The 15,686-nt window shown below is 37.1% G+C and overlaps 1 long non-coding RNA gene across 2 annotated transcripts in view; it reads right to left on the bottom strand.

The window, feature by feature from the left end:
• Nucleotides 1–335: 335 nt before the first annotated feature.
• Nucleotides 336–15,686, bottom strand: part of LOC110341581 — a 155,923-nt gene continuing 140,572 nt past the window's right edge. For both annotated transcript variants that reach the window (XR_005878853.1, XR_002383548.2), the window contains one exon: nucleotides 336–576. This is a non-coding gene — a long non-coding RNA (uncharacterized LOC110341581). The remainder of the gene's footprint in view (nucleotides 577–15,686) is intronic.

Genomic DNA, 15,686 nt, shown 5'->3' with positions numbered 1-15,686 from the left:
TAAGACCATCAATACTGATTGATATTAATGACCATTGATTGCTATTTCTTGTTTGTTTTAGATATGTTCTTTGTGGTGGTATTGTGCTTGGATTTCCTACCTCCTTTTACCTTTTGGCTGTTGGTAAAGTGGTATAATATATTGCCTATGTTTTTTTGAGTGCAGTTGACTTCATTGGTTGGAGTTTTCCTTCCCATACTGTCTGTAGGGATGGATTAGTGGATACCTATTGTTTAAATTTGGTTTTGCCATGAAATACCTTGTTTTCTTCATCTATAGTGATTGAAAGCTTTGCAGGGAATAGAAGTCCGGGCTAGTATTCCATTGTCTCTTAGTGTTTTCTTTCTTTTTATTTATTCAAATTAGTAACCAAAATCATGTGAAAGGGATTCTTCTGGTATGGAATGAATGTGTTCCCAAAAGTCCAAGTGCTAGAAATTTAATCCATGAATCAACTGTTTTGAGATGGAGGAAAACTCTTCCTTCTTATGAAGTTTCAAAGAGCTCAATAGTCTTCTGTTTGTAGTCTGGGACCTTGTAGAAAGCAGTGTGCTTCAGAGCAGCAAGTGAGGATATCTGCAAGAAGAAACATCTAAGTACACAGAGAACATATCCCCATTCCTCCTGTAATCAATCCCTCCCTTTAGTAGCAGCTGTATGAAAAATCTTGGTATTTAACTCATGTTATAATTCAGTGAGTGACAGAGATAGAATCTGCATCCTGTTTTGAGCACCTTTCCCCATGCAGCTGCAGAAACTAAAACTCCATTACAGCATTTGCGAAAGAGTCCTGGTAAGATATTGAAGCTCCTTGTTTGGTATATTGGATTAACTGGACTCCAAACACTTAGGAGCTCTTTTATAAATATCAACAACCTCACATCTAAAAGATGTTTTAGAGATACAAATAGTCACTACTAGAAGGAAATGATGTTTCAGGGCACCTAACACCCAGTTCAAACTCTGACTGTAATTTTAACACAATGATAGTCACAAAGGATGGAAAGATTAATGGAACTGACTGAAGAATATGGAAAAATGTCAATTGATCAAAGGATAAAACAAACAACTGAGTAAAGAAATAATACCAGGAAGAACGTAGTCTAACTGCAGGTCACCCTGCCTCCTGTACTGCCAATGCAATGCCCCAGTCTCACCCCCAGCTCTGTAGCAGACCATCTACTGTGGTTTCCCCTTGTTCCCTGTCCTCATCTCCAATGGATCATACAGATCTTCCCCTCTAACCTTCCCTTGCCCCACTCATCATTTTATCCTGCTCCAACTTCACCAGGAATTTCCTGGAAACCTGCAGGTCACTCTACCAGAGAATCAGATAGTCAAACTGGGGATGTTCACATGTCCCTCCTCTCCTCTAAATCCAGTCCCCCAGTTTCACACCTCTGTAAAAGACTACCTGGTGTAGTCTAGCTACAATACCAGAGAGGGAAATAGAAACCAAGGAAGGAATCATCTTTGCAACAAAGACAAGACCAAATTTAAGCTCAAAGAATTCCAATTACCCCAAACCCAGATGCATAGACAGCACCAAAAAAGAAAAAAACCATACACAATTAATAACATCCAGAATGATATGTATCCATGAAAGTCTGTCAGCCCTACCACTATAGGCCCTGAGAATTGTGACACAGCTGGAGCTCACAACAAAGACCTTAAAATAGCCTTTGTGAATATGACAGTCATTCTTAAAGAGGCAATTAATCAATCCCTTAAAGAAATGTGTCAAAATATAAACAGTGGAAGGAAATGAATAAAACAAAAATCTAAATCTAAAAGTGATAGCATAGTCAATAAAGAAACTCAAACTGAGAGAAAGATAGAAATGAGTGATTTAGAAACTCAAACAGGAAACTCACAGGTAAGCCTCACCAACAAAATAAAAGAGATAGAAGACAGAATCTCAGACATTGAAGACAAAATAGGAGGAAATACAAGACAAAATAGACAAGAAAAATGTTGAGTCTAAGAAAGTCCTGGCATATGACATCCAGGAAATCTTGGAAACTATGAAAACAACAAATCTATTAATAATAGCATTAGAGGAAAGAGAAGAAGCCCAGGCAAAGGTACAGAAAGTATTTCAACAAAACCATAGAAGAAAATCTTCTTAAAGGAGATTCCTATCAAAGTAAAAGAAGCATACAGAACACATAATAGACTCTATCAAAAAAGAAACTCACCTCAACACATAGTAATAAAAACACAAATTTACATAACAAAGAAAGAATATTAAAAGGTAGAAGAAAATTTTGCTAAAAAATATACAAGAGCAAAGATACTAGAATAGTATGTGAGATCTCAATGGAGATGGTGATTTAAACAGTATCTATGTACAAATACAGCCCTACAGGAGGCTCTAGAAGTAAAACTGCAACCTAAAGAAGTTTACCATACCCAAGAATACACAGGGAATAATTCCAGATCAGCAAATCAAAAGAGAAGAAAAATATGTGTGTAGTGTGTTTATGTGAGCCACAACCACAACAACAAAGTAACAGGTACCAAAAATGTTTCTCATTTACAACTCTCAGCATCAAAGATATTAATCTCACAATAAAATGACACAGACTAACAGAACAGATGCAAAACCAGGATCTACCTTTCTGCTACATCCAAGACACAAAGCTTTAAAAGGATTATAGGAGTCTAAGAAGCAAGCTGGTGTACCATTGTAATATCTGAAAAACGAAACTTTGAACCAAAACTAATCAGAACACAAAGGAAAGAGTACTACATACTCATCAAAGGAAAAAAAAACTTCCAAGAGAATATTGCAATTCTTAACACCTATGCACTAAACAGAAGGACATTAAGTTCATAAAATAAACAGTATTTATCTTAAATACATATAGGCCTTCACACACTGGAAGTGAGTGACTTTAATACACCACTATCAACAATATTCAGGTAATCTAGACAAAAACTAAACAGGGAAATGCTATAGATAACTGATGCTATAAACCAAATAGACCTTCTCAGATCCTCAAGGAACTTACTCTGAAAATGTTCAAATACTAGAACACAAAGCAAATATTAACAAATACAAGAAAACTAAAATGATGTTCGGTATCATATCTAACCACCACATATTAAAGCTGGATATTGACAAAACAGCAGAAAGCTTACAAACTCATGAAAACTGAACATATCACTATTGAATGAAAAATTGGTCAAGACAGATTAAGAGCATTGGAAGAGGGAGTTAGGAGAAAGAGAAGGGAAGAAGAGGAGGGGCGAGGAGGACATGAGGGAGCAGGAAGAATGAGTCAGGGGAAGAAGGAGAGCAAAAAAAGAGAAACCACAATAGAGGGAGCCATTACAGGTTTAAAGAGAAATCTGGCACTAGGGAAATGTCCAGAGATCTACAAGAGTGACCCCAACTAAGTATCTAAGTAATAGTGGAGAAGCTACCTTAAATGACCTAGTCCAATAATGAGATTGATGACTACCTTATATGCCATCCTAGAGCCTTCATCCAGTAGCTGATGGAAGCAGAAGCAGACACCCACAAGTAAACACTGAGCTAAACTCCTGGAATCCAGTTGTAGAGAAAGAGGAGTGATAAGTAAAAGTGTCAAGACCAGGCTGAAGAAACCCAAAGAACCAGCTGACCTGAACAAGTGCGAGATCATGGACCCCAGACTGATAGCTGGGAAATCAGCATAAGACTATTCCAGACCTCCTGAATTTGGATGTCAGTTTGTAGGTCTGGGCAATCTATGGGGCCTCTGGTAGTGGATCACTGTTTATCCCCAGTATACAAATGGACTTTGGGAGTCCACTTCACATAAACGGTAACTCTATCAGTCAAGACACAGGGAGAGGGTCTAGGCCCTGCTCCAAATGATATAACAGACTTTGAAGATCCCCCATGGAAGGCCTCACCCTCCCTGGGGAGCAGAAAGGGGATGGGGAAGGGGATTGTGGGGGGCAGGGGAGGAGGGGAGGAAGAGGGAACTGGGATTGACATGTAAAATAAGCTTGTTTCTAATTTAAATTTTAAAAATAAAAGAACTTTTATTGTTGAATAATCCTCCAAAAAACAAGACAGAATCTAAAGACTTTATAGAATTGAATGAAAGTGAATACACAACATACTCAAACTTATAAAACACACTGAAGATGGTTCTCTGAGGAAAGTTCATAGTACTAAATGCCTCCAGTAAAAAACTGGAGAGAGTTCATACTAGTAACTTAATGGCATTCCTGAGAGACCAACAACAGTAGGAAGAAATCACAATCAACCTTATGGCTGAAATCAACAGAATAAAAGTAAACAGCAAAAATATAAATAATGAAATTAAGAGTCAGTTCTTGAGAAAATCATTGATACTGGCACACACTTACCCAAATTAAATAAAAGAGAGATAATATCAAAATTAAAAAGAAAAAGGCATAATAAGAAACATCAAGGAAATGTAGAGAATTATAACCCCATATGTTAAAAACCTGTACCCCATCAAATTTGAAAACCAAATAAATGGATAATTCTCTTAATACATACCACTTACCAAAGTTAAATCAAGAGCAGATAAGCAATTTCAACATACCAATAACCCCAAGTGATGGAAAAGCATTAATTTGTAGATCAGTATATATCCCTGGCATACAAATGGACTTTGGGTGCCCCTTCCACAAAGAGGGATGGTCTCTTAGCCTGGACTCTGTGGGGAGGGCCTAGGGCCTGCCCTGAACGAAATGACAGACTCTGGAGATCGCCCATGGAGGGCCTCACCCTCCCTGTGAAATGGAGTAGGGATTAGGTGGGGGACTTGAGGGCCTGGTGGGGGGAGAAGGGGAGGAGGGGGAGAAAAGGGAGCTAGGACTGACATGTGAAGCAACTTTGTTTCTAATTTAAATTTTAAAAAAGTTTACCAACCAATAAAAGAGCAGAGTCACATGGTTTCAGTGGGGAATTCTTACAACCATTAAAAAAGAGAGAGAAGAAACTATAAAAATTGCAGAAAAATTGGTTTAACTAGAAAAAATCATTCTGAAGTGGGAAAATCAGACCCAGCAAGGCAAATATGCTGTGTATTTGCTTCTATGAGGACATTAGCTGTCAGGTCAAATTATAACCAACATACAATCCTTAAAACCATAGAGCTTAGGAGTAAAGTAGATTTCTCTAGGAAAGGGAGATGATAGGTATGAATGCATTGGAGGATCAAGTGGAAAATGGGGAAGGGCAGGGAACTGTGGAAAGAAATACAGGAAGAAATAGCTAAAATTTAAGGTAATGCAAGGGTAATCTAATATAGTAGAAGCTTCTTAAAATTATGTTCATTTTGGAAGATATGTCCCAGTTGGACATCCCTCATCACCAAATGAAGCATTTAGCTATGGGAAGGGGTATATCTAATTAATTTGTAGATAGATAGATAGATAGATAGATAGATAGATAGATAGATACGTACATACATACATATATAGATAGATAGATAAATGCATATATGCACAGACACACACATACTACACAAATCTTATATGATCTCCAAAATATCTCAATGCAATAATCCAAATATAGTAGAAAATCTATTTGACCATCACATTTGATAGTAAGACCCCAGATACTATTACAAAATATTAGCCGTAAAATAAAACTAACAAGGATGATGTTAAAATCAAAACCTTTACTGTTAAGATAATTAAAAGCAAAATCACCATCCGGGATAAAATTTTCAAGAGATATATCTGATAAGATGTTTGCATTCTAAGTATAAAATAAAATTTGAGAACATAAGAAAACAACCCAATTAAAAAGTTGGCAAAAGTTCTGAACAGTTACTGCACCAATGAAGATACACAAGTAGAAATAGGCACACAGCAAATTTAAACCAGCCAAGAACCCCAGTGACCAAACTCCCTAACTGAGCAACAAAATAAATAAAGCAATATTGGTTTATAAACCAAAATATAAAATAAATACCCTTGAGTCCACATAGATATAAATATAGAAATAGGGATGAAGAAACAAAGACTCAATACAGAAGTTTAAAATTCCCCCTCCATAGTCACATGTGGCATTCAGAAAGACATGACAACTAAACATGGTATTAAATTCTGAGTAGAGCATATAAAAGAAAAATCCCAATGGTTATAAAACTCAGTTGATAAAGGCACATTGTTACCTATACTTTATTCAACATGCCACAGCCTTTCGTCACAGAGAAATACAGGGTTAAAATGTGTCAGAAATTTCTCAGTTCATTTTCTACAGCTGTAACCATGTTAATATATATTAAAAAACGGCAGCGGGGCGAGGCGGGGGTGTATTTCTGCTTACAGGTTGGGAATTGTTATTTGGTAACTATACCAGAAAAAGGCTTGTGCTGTATCACAACATGGTAGGTAGCAGGGCAGTGGGATGGTATTCAAGACATGTCAGAGAGCAGGAAGAGTTGGAGAGGCCAGACTCTCTTGCTAACACTTCCCACTCTGTGAGAACTAACCCGGGTTCCTGATAAATATATTATTGCGTTCCAAATGTGATGCCCATTTTCTAATCGTCTTTAAAGGGTTCCCTAGCATGATATAATCCATGGAAGATCTAGTCTCTGGCACATGAGCCTTGAGATTACAAACTACATCCAAAGATAGCAGGAGCATGTTTTATTCACGCCTTTTCTGCATCGCTTTTAAGATAAGTTTATCTTAGTATAATTCAGTGATGGTGAATAAAACCTACAGAAAAAAGAAGTGTTAAATTTTTCTATGTGCCAGTCATCAGCAATGTATATCAAGCCTAAAACTGTGGCTAGCTCTAGGCACCAATTATACTTCAAGTGCAAATGATGAAACCAAGATAATACTCATTTTCTTCATTACTTAGTACCATTTACATGTGCATGTCTTCACTTCAATTTATGGATTAAACATCAGTTTCTTTTCTATTTAATCAGCCTTAGGTATAAAGGATACTTAATATGCCACGTTTTCAGTTTCATGGGAAGATAGAAAAATATGACTTCATATGGGTACATTATTTTAATTGAAGTCTTAAGCTGTAAAATTTTATTATGAAATTGAGGCTTTTCCATTTTGATATGAAGATTTGAGCAGCCTTTCTGTAATACAAGAGGTAAGTTAGACATGTGGATCCCAAATATGCAGGGATATCATGAATTATAACTTTATTTTTGTATGCTCTTGGTAAAGAAATTTACAATATGCTAACTTCCGATTCCTAATTCTATAACAGCAATGATAATTCATATGTGGCATAAACAGCTTCAAGTAAGATAACACATATAAAGCCTATAAAATGACATCCAATTATCTGCATGTACCCATACCTGTAAGATATACATGGCTATATATGTTTCTGTATTTATATATTTACAATCTTCATGACTATATACATGTGTGTGTGTGTGTAGATAGATAGATGGATGGATAGATGAGAGAGAGAGAGAGAGAGAGAGAGAGAGAGAGAGAGAGAGAGAGAGAGATTTGTATATGGGGATTTTGTTTCCTTATGAAAACAAATCTATTTTAAATTCAATCACAGAAAGCACAAAAGGACCACTTAACCATGTTCCATTTTTACTGTTGTTAGTAGCATCATGTTATGTGCATCTTGAAGAAAGTTAACACCTGCCATCTCTTATCAGGCCTTTTTTAGTTGATCCTGGATTGATTCTACTGTTCTCTCACATCTAGTTACACCAAGTGTCATACTACATGCTGTCCACATTTCAGGAATTTCTTCCTTTTTGGAGCTCATGCTGAGAGCTGTCATACACTAGTGGCCTACTGACTAGCCTAATTCCTAACCTACTTACTAGCATTCTTATTTTTGCATATATTGCACACTCATTTCTGGAAAGTGCTACCTTACCTGATCCCAGCTTTCCTCAGTTGGCTGTAGTTCTTTGTGTAGTGTTGAAACCACATGGGGCTTTTCCTGTGCAATCTGGGACTTTTGATGGTGTCCTTGTTTGGCTCACTAACAGACACAATCTCACAACAAAGTCCCTGATCCTTTAGCTGTTAAAATCATTTTGTCCTCTCTTCTGCAATGTTCCCTTAGCCTTAAGTGTGAAAGTGTTTTGAGCTATATTATTGGTGACTGGCCTCCACAACTCTGAATTGTTGTGGTTTTCTGTAATGACTCTCCTGCACATTACAATGAGATATTTTCTTGATGAGGGGGGAAGACAATACAAATATTTATTGATTATTGTTAGGGACTATGTTGGCTCAGTAAATTAGTGATTGTAGATGCTCATCCAATAACCATGATTTCACAAGCACTGGCCTAGCTAAGTATGTTCCAAGTATCAGGAATTATATCCTTCTTATTGTAAATGTCTGGGTATAGTTAGAGTCATTGGTTGCTGTCAAAGATGTGTGTCACTACTACCCTCAATAGATTATAGTGGGATGCTGTTGTTGGTGTTCATAAGATTCATAGTTGGTGTAACCAATCGCAGAGAAAACATGTTTACTAAAAACAATCCGGTGCCCGTAAGAAATGTTTACTGGAGCAATAAGTTCCTGATAAGGGCTCACCCACGTTAACACCCTGACCTTGATCTTTCCAATGACTAACCACCTCTTCCTGACCCCCACTGCTGCCTCTGGTGTCAGGGTTTATAACCAGCCAGGGTAAGAATAAAGTAAAGCTTTCTTTCACCACCGGAAAAAAAAAAAGATTCATAGCTGGATGGGATTGTTGGTTGTCTTCCTGATTTGAAGCATACATGTGACTTTTGGTACCAAGAAAGGTAGTCTTCAGGTTGAGAATACTCAGATTAGTTCTAGCTAAGGGGCCACTGGCCTCTGTTTCTGAAGTGCACACTGTCTTCTTCAGTAACAGGGACTCACTTTCCACCACTGATATGTAAAAAGGGCAACAGCAATATGCTATATGTTTCTGGGAGTCTCTTACATATTCCTGGCAAAAAAACAAAAAAAGAGGAGTTCTCATGTCTGGTATTTTGGGTTTTGTTAGGTGGTCTTTGTCTCTTGGAATACTGTTGACTCTATTCTTTTCTAAGACTCTACACATAAATAGTTTTCAGTCAACTCTAAAACTAGGACAACCATTATTTTTATTTAAATGATCATCAACAATCACACAGAATCTGAGTCACTCATTATGAGAAGGAGTTCATTCAAAATTACCAACAGAAATGGGAATAAATTGTTGTGTAATGAATAAGAGCAGGAATAAGAAAGACCAGAAATGAACATTTTATCATGAATTCATATGGTCAGAATTTTTACCTTAATATTATGTTAGTGAAAATAAAGAAAATGATAAGGCAAGTAAGGAGGTTCCATATTTTATGTGTCACCACCCTCTGTTTTAGGTAACTAGGGGTTAACATTGTTTGCTTATCTGATGTGCTGGCCCTTGACAACACCACTTTTATTTCTGCAACCTCAAATATTTTATTTTTTCAGATGTGGCTGTGCAAACAATTTCCAAAAAAAGCAAGACTAAAATAGTGAGCCTTAAAAAAATTATCCCATTACTCCTCTAAACTTGGATTGGTAAGGACCAGTTAAGGAAAATATCTAATTTCTTCAAGGAAAAAGACTTCATATTTCCTTTGAAACATCTCTGCTGCTATGGCTACCAAAGGCTCTCATTTTTTTCCCTAACAATAACATCACCATCTAGATACACAGAGCTTACCAAAGTGAGTGGTTTATTGTTGAAACTTACAAAGCTGAAGGATCTGTCTCCAGTGAGTTTCAAAAATGCAAAAATAAGAGATGTTTATTGACAAATATACCTAAGTCAAATTTTAATGCCTTTTTTAAACAAAAATCTGGGAGAAATAAAAGAGTAGACCAACGAAAATCATCCAGCCACAACAATACCAATGTGAAATGGATAAAGTGAGGACTTGGGCATAGGTGTGTCACACATACAATGCACGCACACACACACACACGCACACACACACACACGCACGCACACACACACACACACACACTGAAATAAAGGACTGAAGAACTAATTTTTTATGCGCTTTGTCATTATAAAGTCAAACAAACTTTGCAGACTTGACTTTGAATGAGGCAGTATTCTGAGAACAATGAGATTGTGTAGTTGGAACATTTACCTTTAAAATCAATTGGTGTGATTTGAAGATCCCCAATGGAAGGCCTCACCCTCCATGAGGAGCAGAAAGGAGATGGGATAGGTCAGTGGGGAGTAGGGGAGGAGAGAAAGAGAGGAAAATGAGATTGACATATAAAACAAGCTTGTTTCTAATTTAAATAAAAAAGGAAAAAAATCAATTGGTGCTATCTGCAGAAATAAAAAATGGTTCTATAGTTATTTTGTCTTAATCTTTGTATCACATTAATCATTGTTAATAATATCAAAATACAAACATGTTCATTTGAGTAAGTACAATATTCTTAAGAAATGTGTGACCCGTGTGGTAATTATAAGCAAATTTAGGAAATAATACAGTTAAGTAAGTTATGAAAAGCATCAGGTACATTTAGGACATGCAAGGACTCTTTCAAATGAGGGCTTTACATCATCCTAAACTGAGGAAATTTTAGTATTCTCCTAGTGGACTCCACACTTCAACAAGTCCTTGTGTTTGCCTGTATGGTACACCATAAGGTGCCAATCCACAAGCCTGTAGTGTATCATGTCTTCATGAATTACTGCATGGTAATGATGTGTTCAATTTGTTTTCTAGACTGTAATCTCAATAATATTCTAGATATAGGTATTTCAAAATTACTTCATCATAAAATTACTTTCAATATTAAGTAAAATAAGATCAAAAGCAATTGTTTTAAAATTAACTGTTTGGGTATTGCATTACTGTGTTTGAAAGAAAAAAGAAAAAAACTGGTCTCGTGCAACTTAAGAATTTATTGATGTAATCAAAATTTGTATAGAGATGGAAAGTTCTTTATTCTTTCTTTCTTATCTGCAGTTTGTGAATTTGTGTGTGTGTGTGTGTGTGTGTGTGTGACTGTGAGTGTGTTTCCCACTCACAGTATTACTTAATTGTCTGTAGTTCCTTGTAGGATTGCAGCCTCATGAGCTTTCCTCAATTCATGTTAGCATGTCTTCCTGTATTGTACTTGTTCGGTTCATGCCCACGCAGCCACACTGGTGAGACTTCATAGGTGTAGTTTCTGATATTTTTAGGAGGTACAACCTCAAAGCAAACATCCTCCTATTCCTCTGCATCTTACCATCTTCTCATCCCCTAATCCAATACTGTGAAATAGTGCCTGAAGAAACTTCAGTTCTTCAGACACAACCTGCCCAATGAAACCAGAGAAACATTTACAAAGTCCACATCTAATTATGTGACTCATTTAACATTATTGAATGGAGAGAAAAATCCTGAGTTCATGAGAATAAACTTTATGAACTTGTACCCCCTCAATTTGCAAACTCATAATTTCCTGTGTGTCTCATTTCACATTTTTAACTTTGAGTATTGTGTACAATGTTGTGATCAGAAAGGACCTCCCTCCCTGAACTCTTCCCAAATCTATCTCCTTCCTTTCCCACCTTCTGCTGCCTAAAACATGCTGGATATGTTGCCTTTCACTGGATAATAGTCAGCTTGCCAGGGGTTAAACTCAGAGAAAACTATCCATCCTCAATGGCTAGGAATTTGCCAATAGCTCTTCTGTTAACCTGGACCTTTAGAAGATGGAATGATATATATACATATATTTCATTTACAGGTGGATAATCTGCAATCTCTAATCCACTACACTGTGGTCAATTTATGGCTCTCTTTGTTGATCATCATCTACTACAACCAGGAATTTCTCTAATGAGGACTGAGAAATGCCTTAATCTATTGGTATAATGACACCTCATTAGGAGTTGGTTTAATACTTTACCTATTAGCAAAATAATACTAGTATATCCTTGCCTTCTTTTCTTATATACCATATTATTTATTCACAAATATATGCTATCCAATTTCATTGCAATATACACAACATTTTGATCACCCAATTTTCCTTTATGGTCTCCTATCACTCCTAATAGCTCTCTTTCTTCCAACTAGTCTCTCTATTTCTCTATCTACGTCCCCTCCTCTCTCTCTCTCTGAATGTGTGTGTGTGTGTTTGTGTGTGTGTGTGTGAGTGTTGAAAAATTATTTCATTAGGATTTTATAGGAACATGGCATCTTGCTAATGGCTATGCCACTGAAGAAATTTCTTTCTCTCCCCCATCAGCAACTAACCACTAACTGTGTATACATCCTCAGGAAGAAATGAGTACTAATAATCCTTGCCCCTCATGGCAGGATATTGAGGGCTCTGATCTTGAGGATACTATGTATTAGTATGTTCTAAGTTCAAAAGTGAAACAGTTGTTGTGCCTGGAAGACAGTGTGCCACAGTATCTACCCTACATGTGACTCTGGAAGTCATCTTTCCATCTATTAAACAATGGTCCCTTGGGCTTGCAGTGGGTATGGATGTCCCAAATATGAGTGATCCCTTAACACTCACTTATTCTTATCTTTGTGTCTCTGCAGTTAACCACTCAACATAGAAACATTTTGACCAACACTGACAGCAGCATTGATATATGGAAATATAATCATTAAGAAGGCATTTTGAAGGCACTATCATGTCCATTTAGCAGAACAAAAACAGCAATTTTTCTGATATGGACTTTGAACTTCCCAACACAAACTGCTGACCAAGTTTACAATACCTTATTGTACAACTCATTATTGAACAGCAAGCCTCCAGTCTGATCAGAAGGAGGTCGCTCATGTCCCTAACAAACTTCGAACTACTATGCCTGTGGGCTTATTTCACCATGCCATTTGTTTTATGTGTTTGTTTTGACTCATTTTGTTTTTCATACGTCTTGGGTAAAAGTATGGATGACAGCTCCCCCATCAGCCTTCATAGTGTCCATTGGTACTGTGAGTGCTAGCCAGCAAGGAGGAAAATCCCAGCTCACATCCAGCTTGAGTTCTCAGTATCCAATGACAAATGTATGTGGAGCCTTCAACAATAAGAGTTAGTATCCATTTCTGGTGGGCAGCCACCCACAGTGACAATTGCCTATCGAGCTCTCCAAGGCATCCCCATATGACAACTTGTAAACTTATAGGGGTGTATAGCCTGCTTTTGACACTGGAGTTAGTATTTAATGACCTATGACTTCAAAACTTAGAACACATGAAAAACCCATAAGGAAAACTGACCCTTTGTAAACCTGACCCTAATTAAAAATTAATATTAGAAAGCAGAAGTTTGAAGCAACATACCCTATGTGGGTGAATGAACCAAATACTCCATCACATCTTGGCAAGCACGTCTTATCACATATCAACTGAGTTGAAGGTCTTCCTTCCTTCCAAGATAAGTTCACAGATTCTCATGGTGCAAAGCCCCATTTTCTCTCTTCCTGAAGAACTCTCAATGCTTTAAGGTAGCCTCAACTCCAATTTTGCATATGAATCTTCCTTCACTTCCTATTCTCAAGTTATGTTCCCTATACTAGTTCCATAACTATATTATGCTGCACACAATTGTATTATGATGAAGGCATAATTGAAGCAAATGAATTGATTGACTGAAAATGTACAAAATGTACAAAAACTCTTCTAAATGATCTAGGTACAGAGCTTTACTGAATTTTCACAATCACTGCATTAGAGTTGTTGTGATTTCACTCACCAAACGTAAGCATTATACCAGATTTACTCATTTAGCACATGGCCAAGCAAATTTTCCACCCAAATGCCTCCTGAGTCCAAATATTTAAATAAAAATAAAACCTAGGCTGCCTTCTTTCAGGTTGTCTTAATTACAGTTTTTCTTACTATGTAACAGTACATTATTACAATTTGATAAAGTTTCAGATTCTTTAATTCCTGAATCTGCATCAACCTTTCTAATTTGTGGGTCAGTATTTTGCAACTTGGGGGTGATTCATTTTAATATAATTTGCCGGAAGTGTTTGCAAACTTGACAGAGAACAATCATCCCTGTTCAGCACTGTTAATACCAATCAGACAATTCCCCAAACTACCTTAAATTTTGAGATTTACAAATGTGGCAGGGATAGACATGATGAACAGCCAAGAAAGTTTACTTTATGATCTCTGCATGACATCTAGTGGTGGGAGTTGGGATATTTAAGGAAATGATTTTGTGCAGTTACAGCAAAGGGAGAAAACACATAAACCCATTTTGCTTTAGAGTCCTCATTCTCACTCAACATCAAAGGAAGAGTGACACAGAGAGCTCTCCCTTCTGGGAGACTGGGGAGAGGGATTTCTTGATCATTTTTATTTTCCATTCTGTGTGTCAGAGCATAGCAAAATGCCTTTGTGTTAAGCAATCTGTGTTCATTGGGGCTTGTGAAACTTTATGTGCCTGTAGTTAGCACTCACTTCTCATGGCTGTAGCTCTGGTAATCATTATCACATGCATACATGAACAAATCCTTTCAGTTTTGTTTCCCAGACTCTGTGATACCACAAACCCTTTGTAGGTACAAAGAGACATTAAGTAACCTCTATGCACATATTAACACAGAATGCCTTACTTTATATTTAAAAAATGTTTGGGTACATCTGCTTTGATCTTTCTAAAATGTTCTAAACAAGCAATCTCTAAATTTTGAGTCATAACAGTGTCTCCGGTTTTTGATCTTTCTGATATAAGGTTTGGAATGTGCTTCCAGAAACTTTGAGTCAGCTTACACGACTGACAATACAAAGTAGCACATGACGTGCTTGTGTCCAAGTAAATGGTACAACCAGTTCTGTGGGAAGCAAAAGAGGACCTGAAGTCCAAGAGTCACAGACAAGGTCCCAGAAAAGGAGTGACTTGAACTAAACTTCTGCCCTTGAGCCCATGTTCCTACAAGGTGACCCAAGGCTGCCCACTGTGTCACCTTCTGAATTCCTTCTTTCACACAACAGAATGACACAACCTCTGTTTCATGTGAAGAAGAAAAATCTAGTATGTATATAATTAACAGCCATTTTTATTCCAAATACAGAAAGAAGTATTTAGTTCTAAAGCTATCCCTAGTATGCACATAGAGACACAGGCTAACAGAGAAAGTGACAACCAAAAGCTTATTCATCACATAAGACATCCCCCAAGAAACTCTGAAAAGCAGTCATACATTCATAAATGTTTCCTTACAATCTTTGCTGCTTGACTTTCATATTTATAGCATATGGATGGAAGGGAACCGTGTGAAATCTGTCAATTAACATAAACATTGCTTTTAAAATTTTTGCCTTCAGAGACTTTTCCTGGAGTTTTAAAAAGATCATTTATCTATGCATGTGTGTATGTATGCAGGCATAACCTATATGAGTATATGTACACCACATGGATGCAGGTTTCTTCAGAGGCAACAAGAGAACCTTGGATTCCCTGGAATCAGAATTGATATGGGTGCTAGGAACGAAACCCCACTGTGTCCTCTTCAAGGGCTGCTCATAACCTCTGAGAAATCTCCAGGTCCCCTACCTGAGCTTAGATGGCCATGTCTTATATTATCTTTGCTTATTTCACTTATATGTGGTTGTAGGTAGTGCTCACACCATGGCAAGCATGTGGGGTCAGGGACAACTTGCTAGAATTGGTACTCTCCGTTTACCAGGTATCAAACTCAGGTTACCAGTCTTGGCAGCAAGAACCATCCCACCATGCCTAAATACCACCTTTTA

The sequence above is a fragment of the Mesocricetus auratus genome, unplaced genomic scaffold, assembly GCF_017639785.1.
Source record: "Mesocricetus auratus isolate SY011 unplaced genomic scaffold, BCM_Maur_2.0 Super-Scaffold_100008, whole genome shotgun sequence".
In the NCBI taxonomy this organism is placed as follows: Eukaryota; Metazoa; Chordata; class Mammalia; order Rodentia; family Cricetidae; genus Mesocricetus; species Mesocricetus auratus.
The sequence above is the reverse complement of the archived record's forward strand: the minus strand, read 5'-3'. Positions and strand labels throughout refer to the sequence as shown.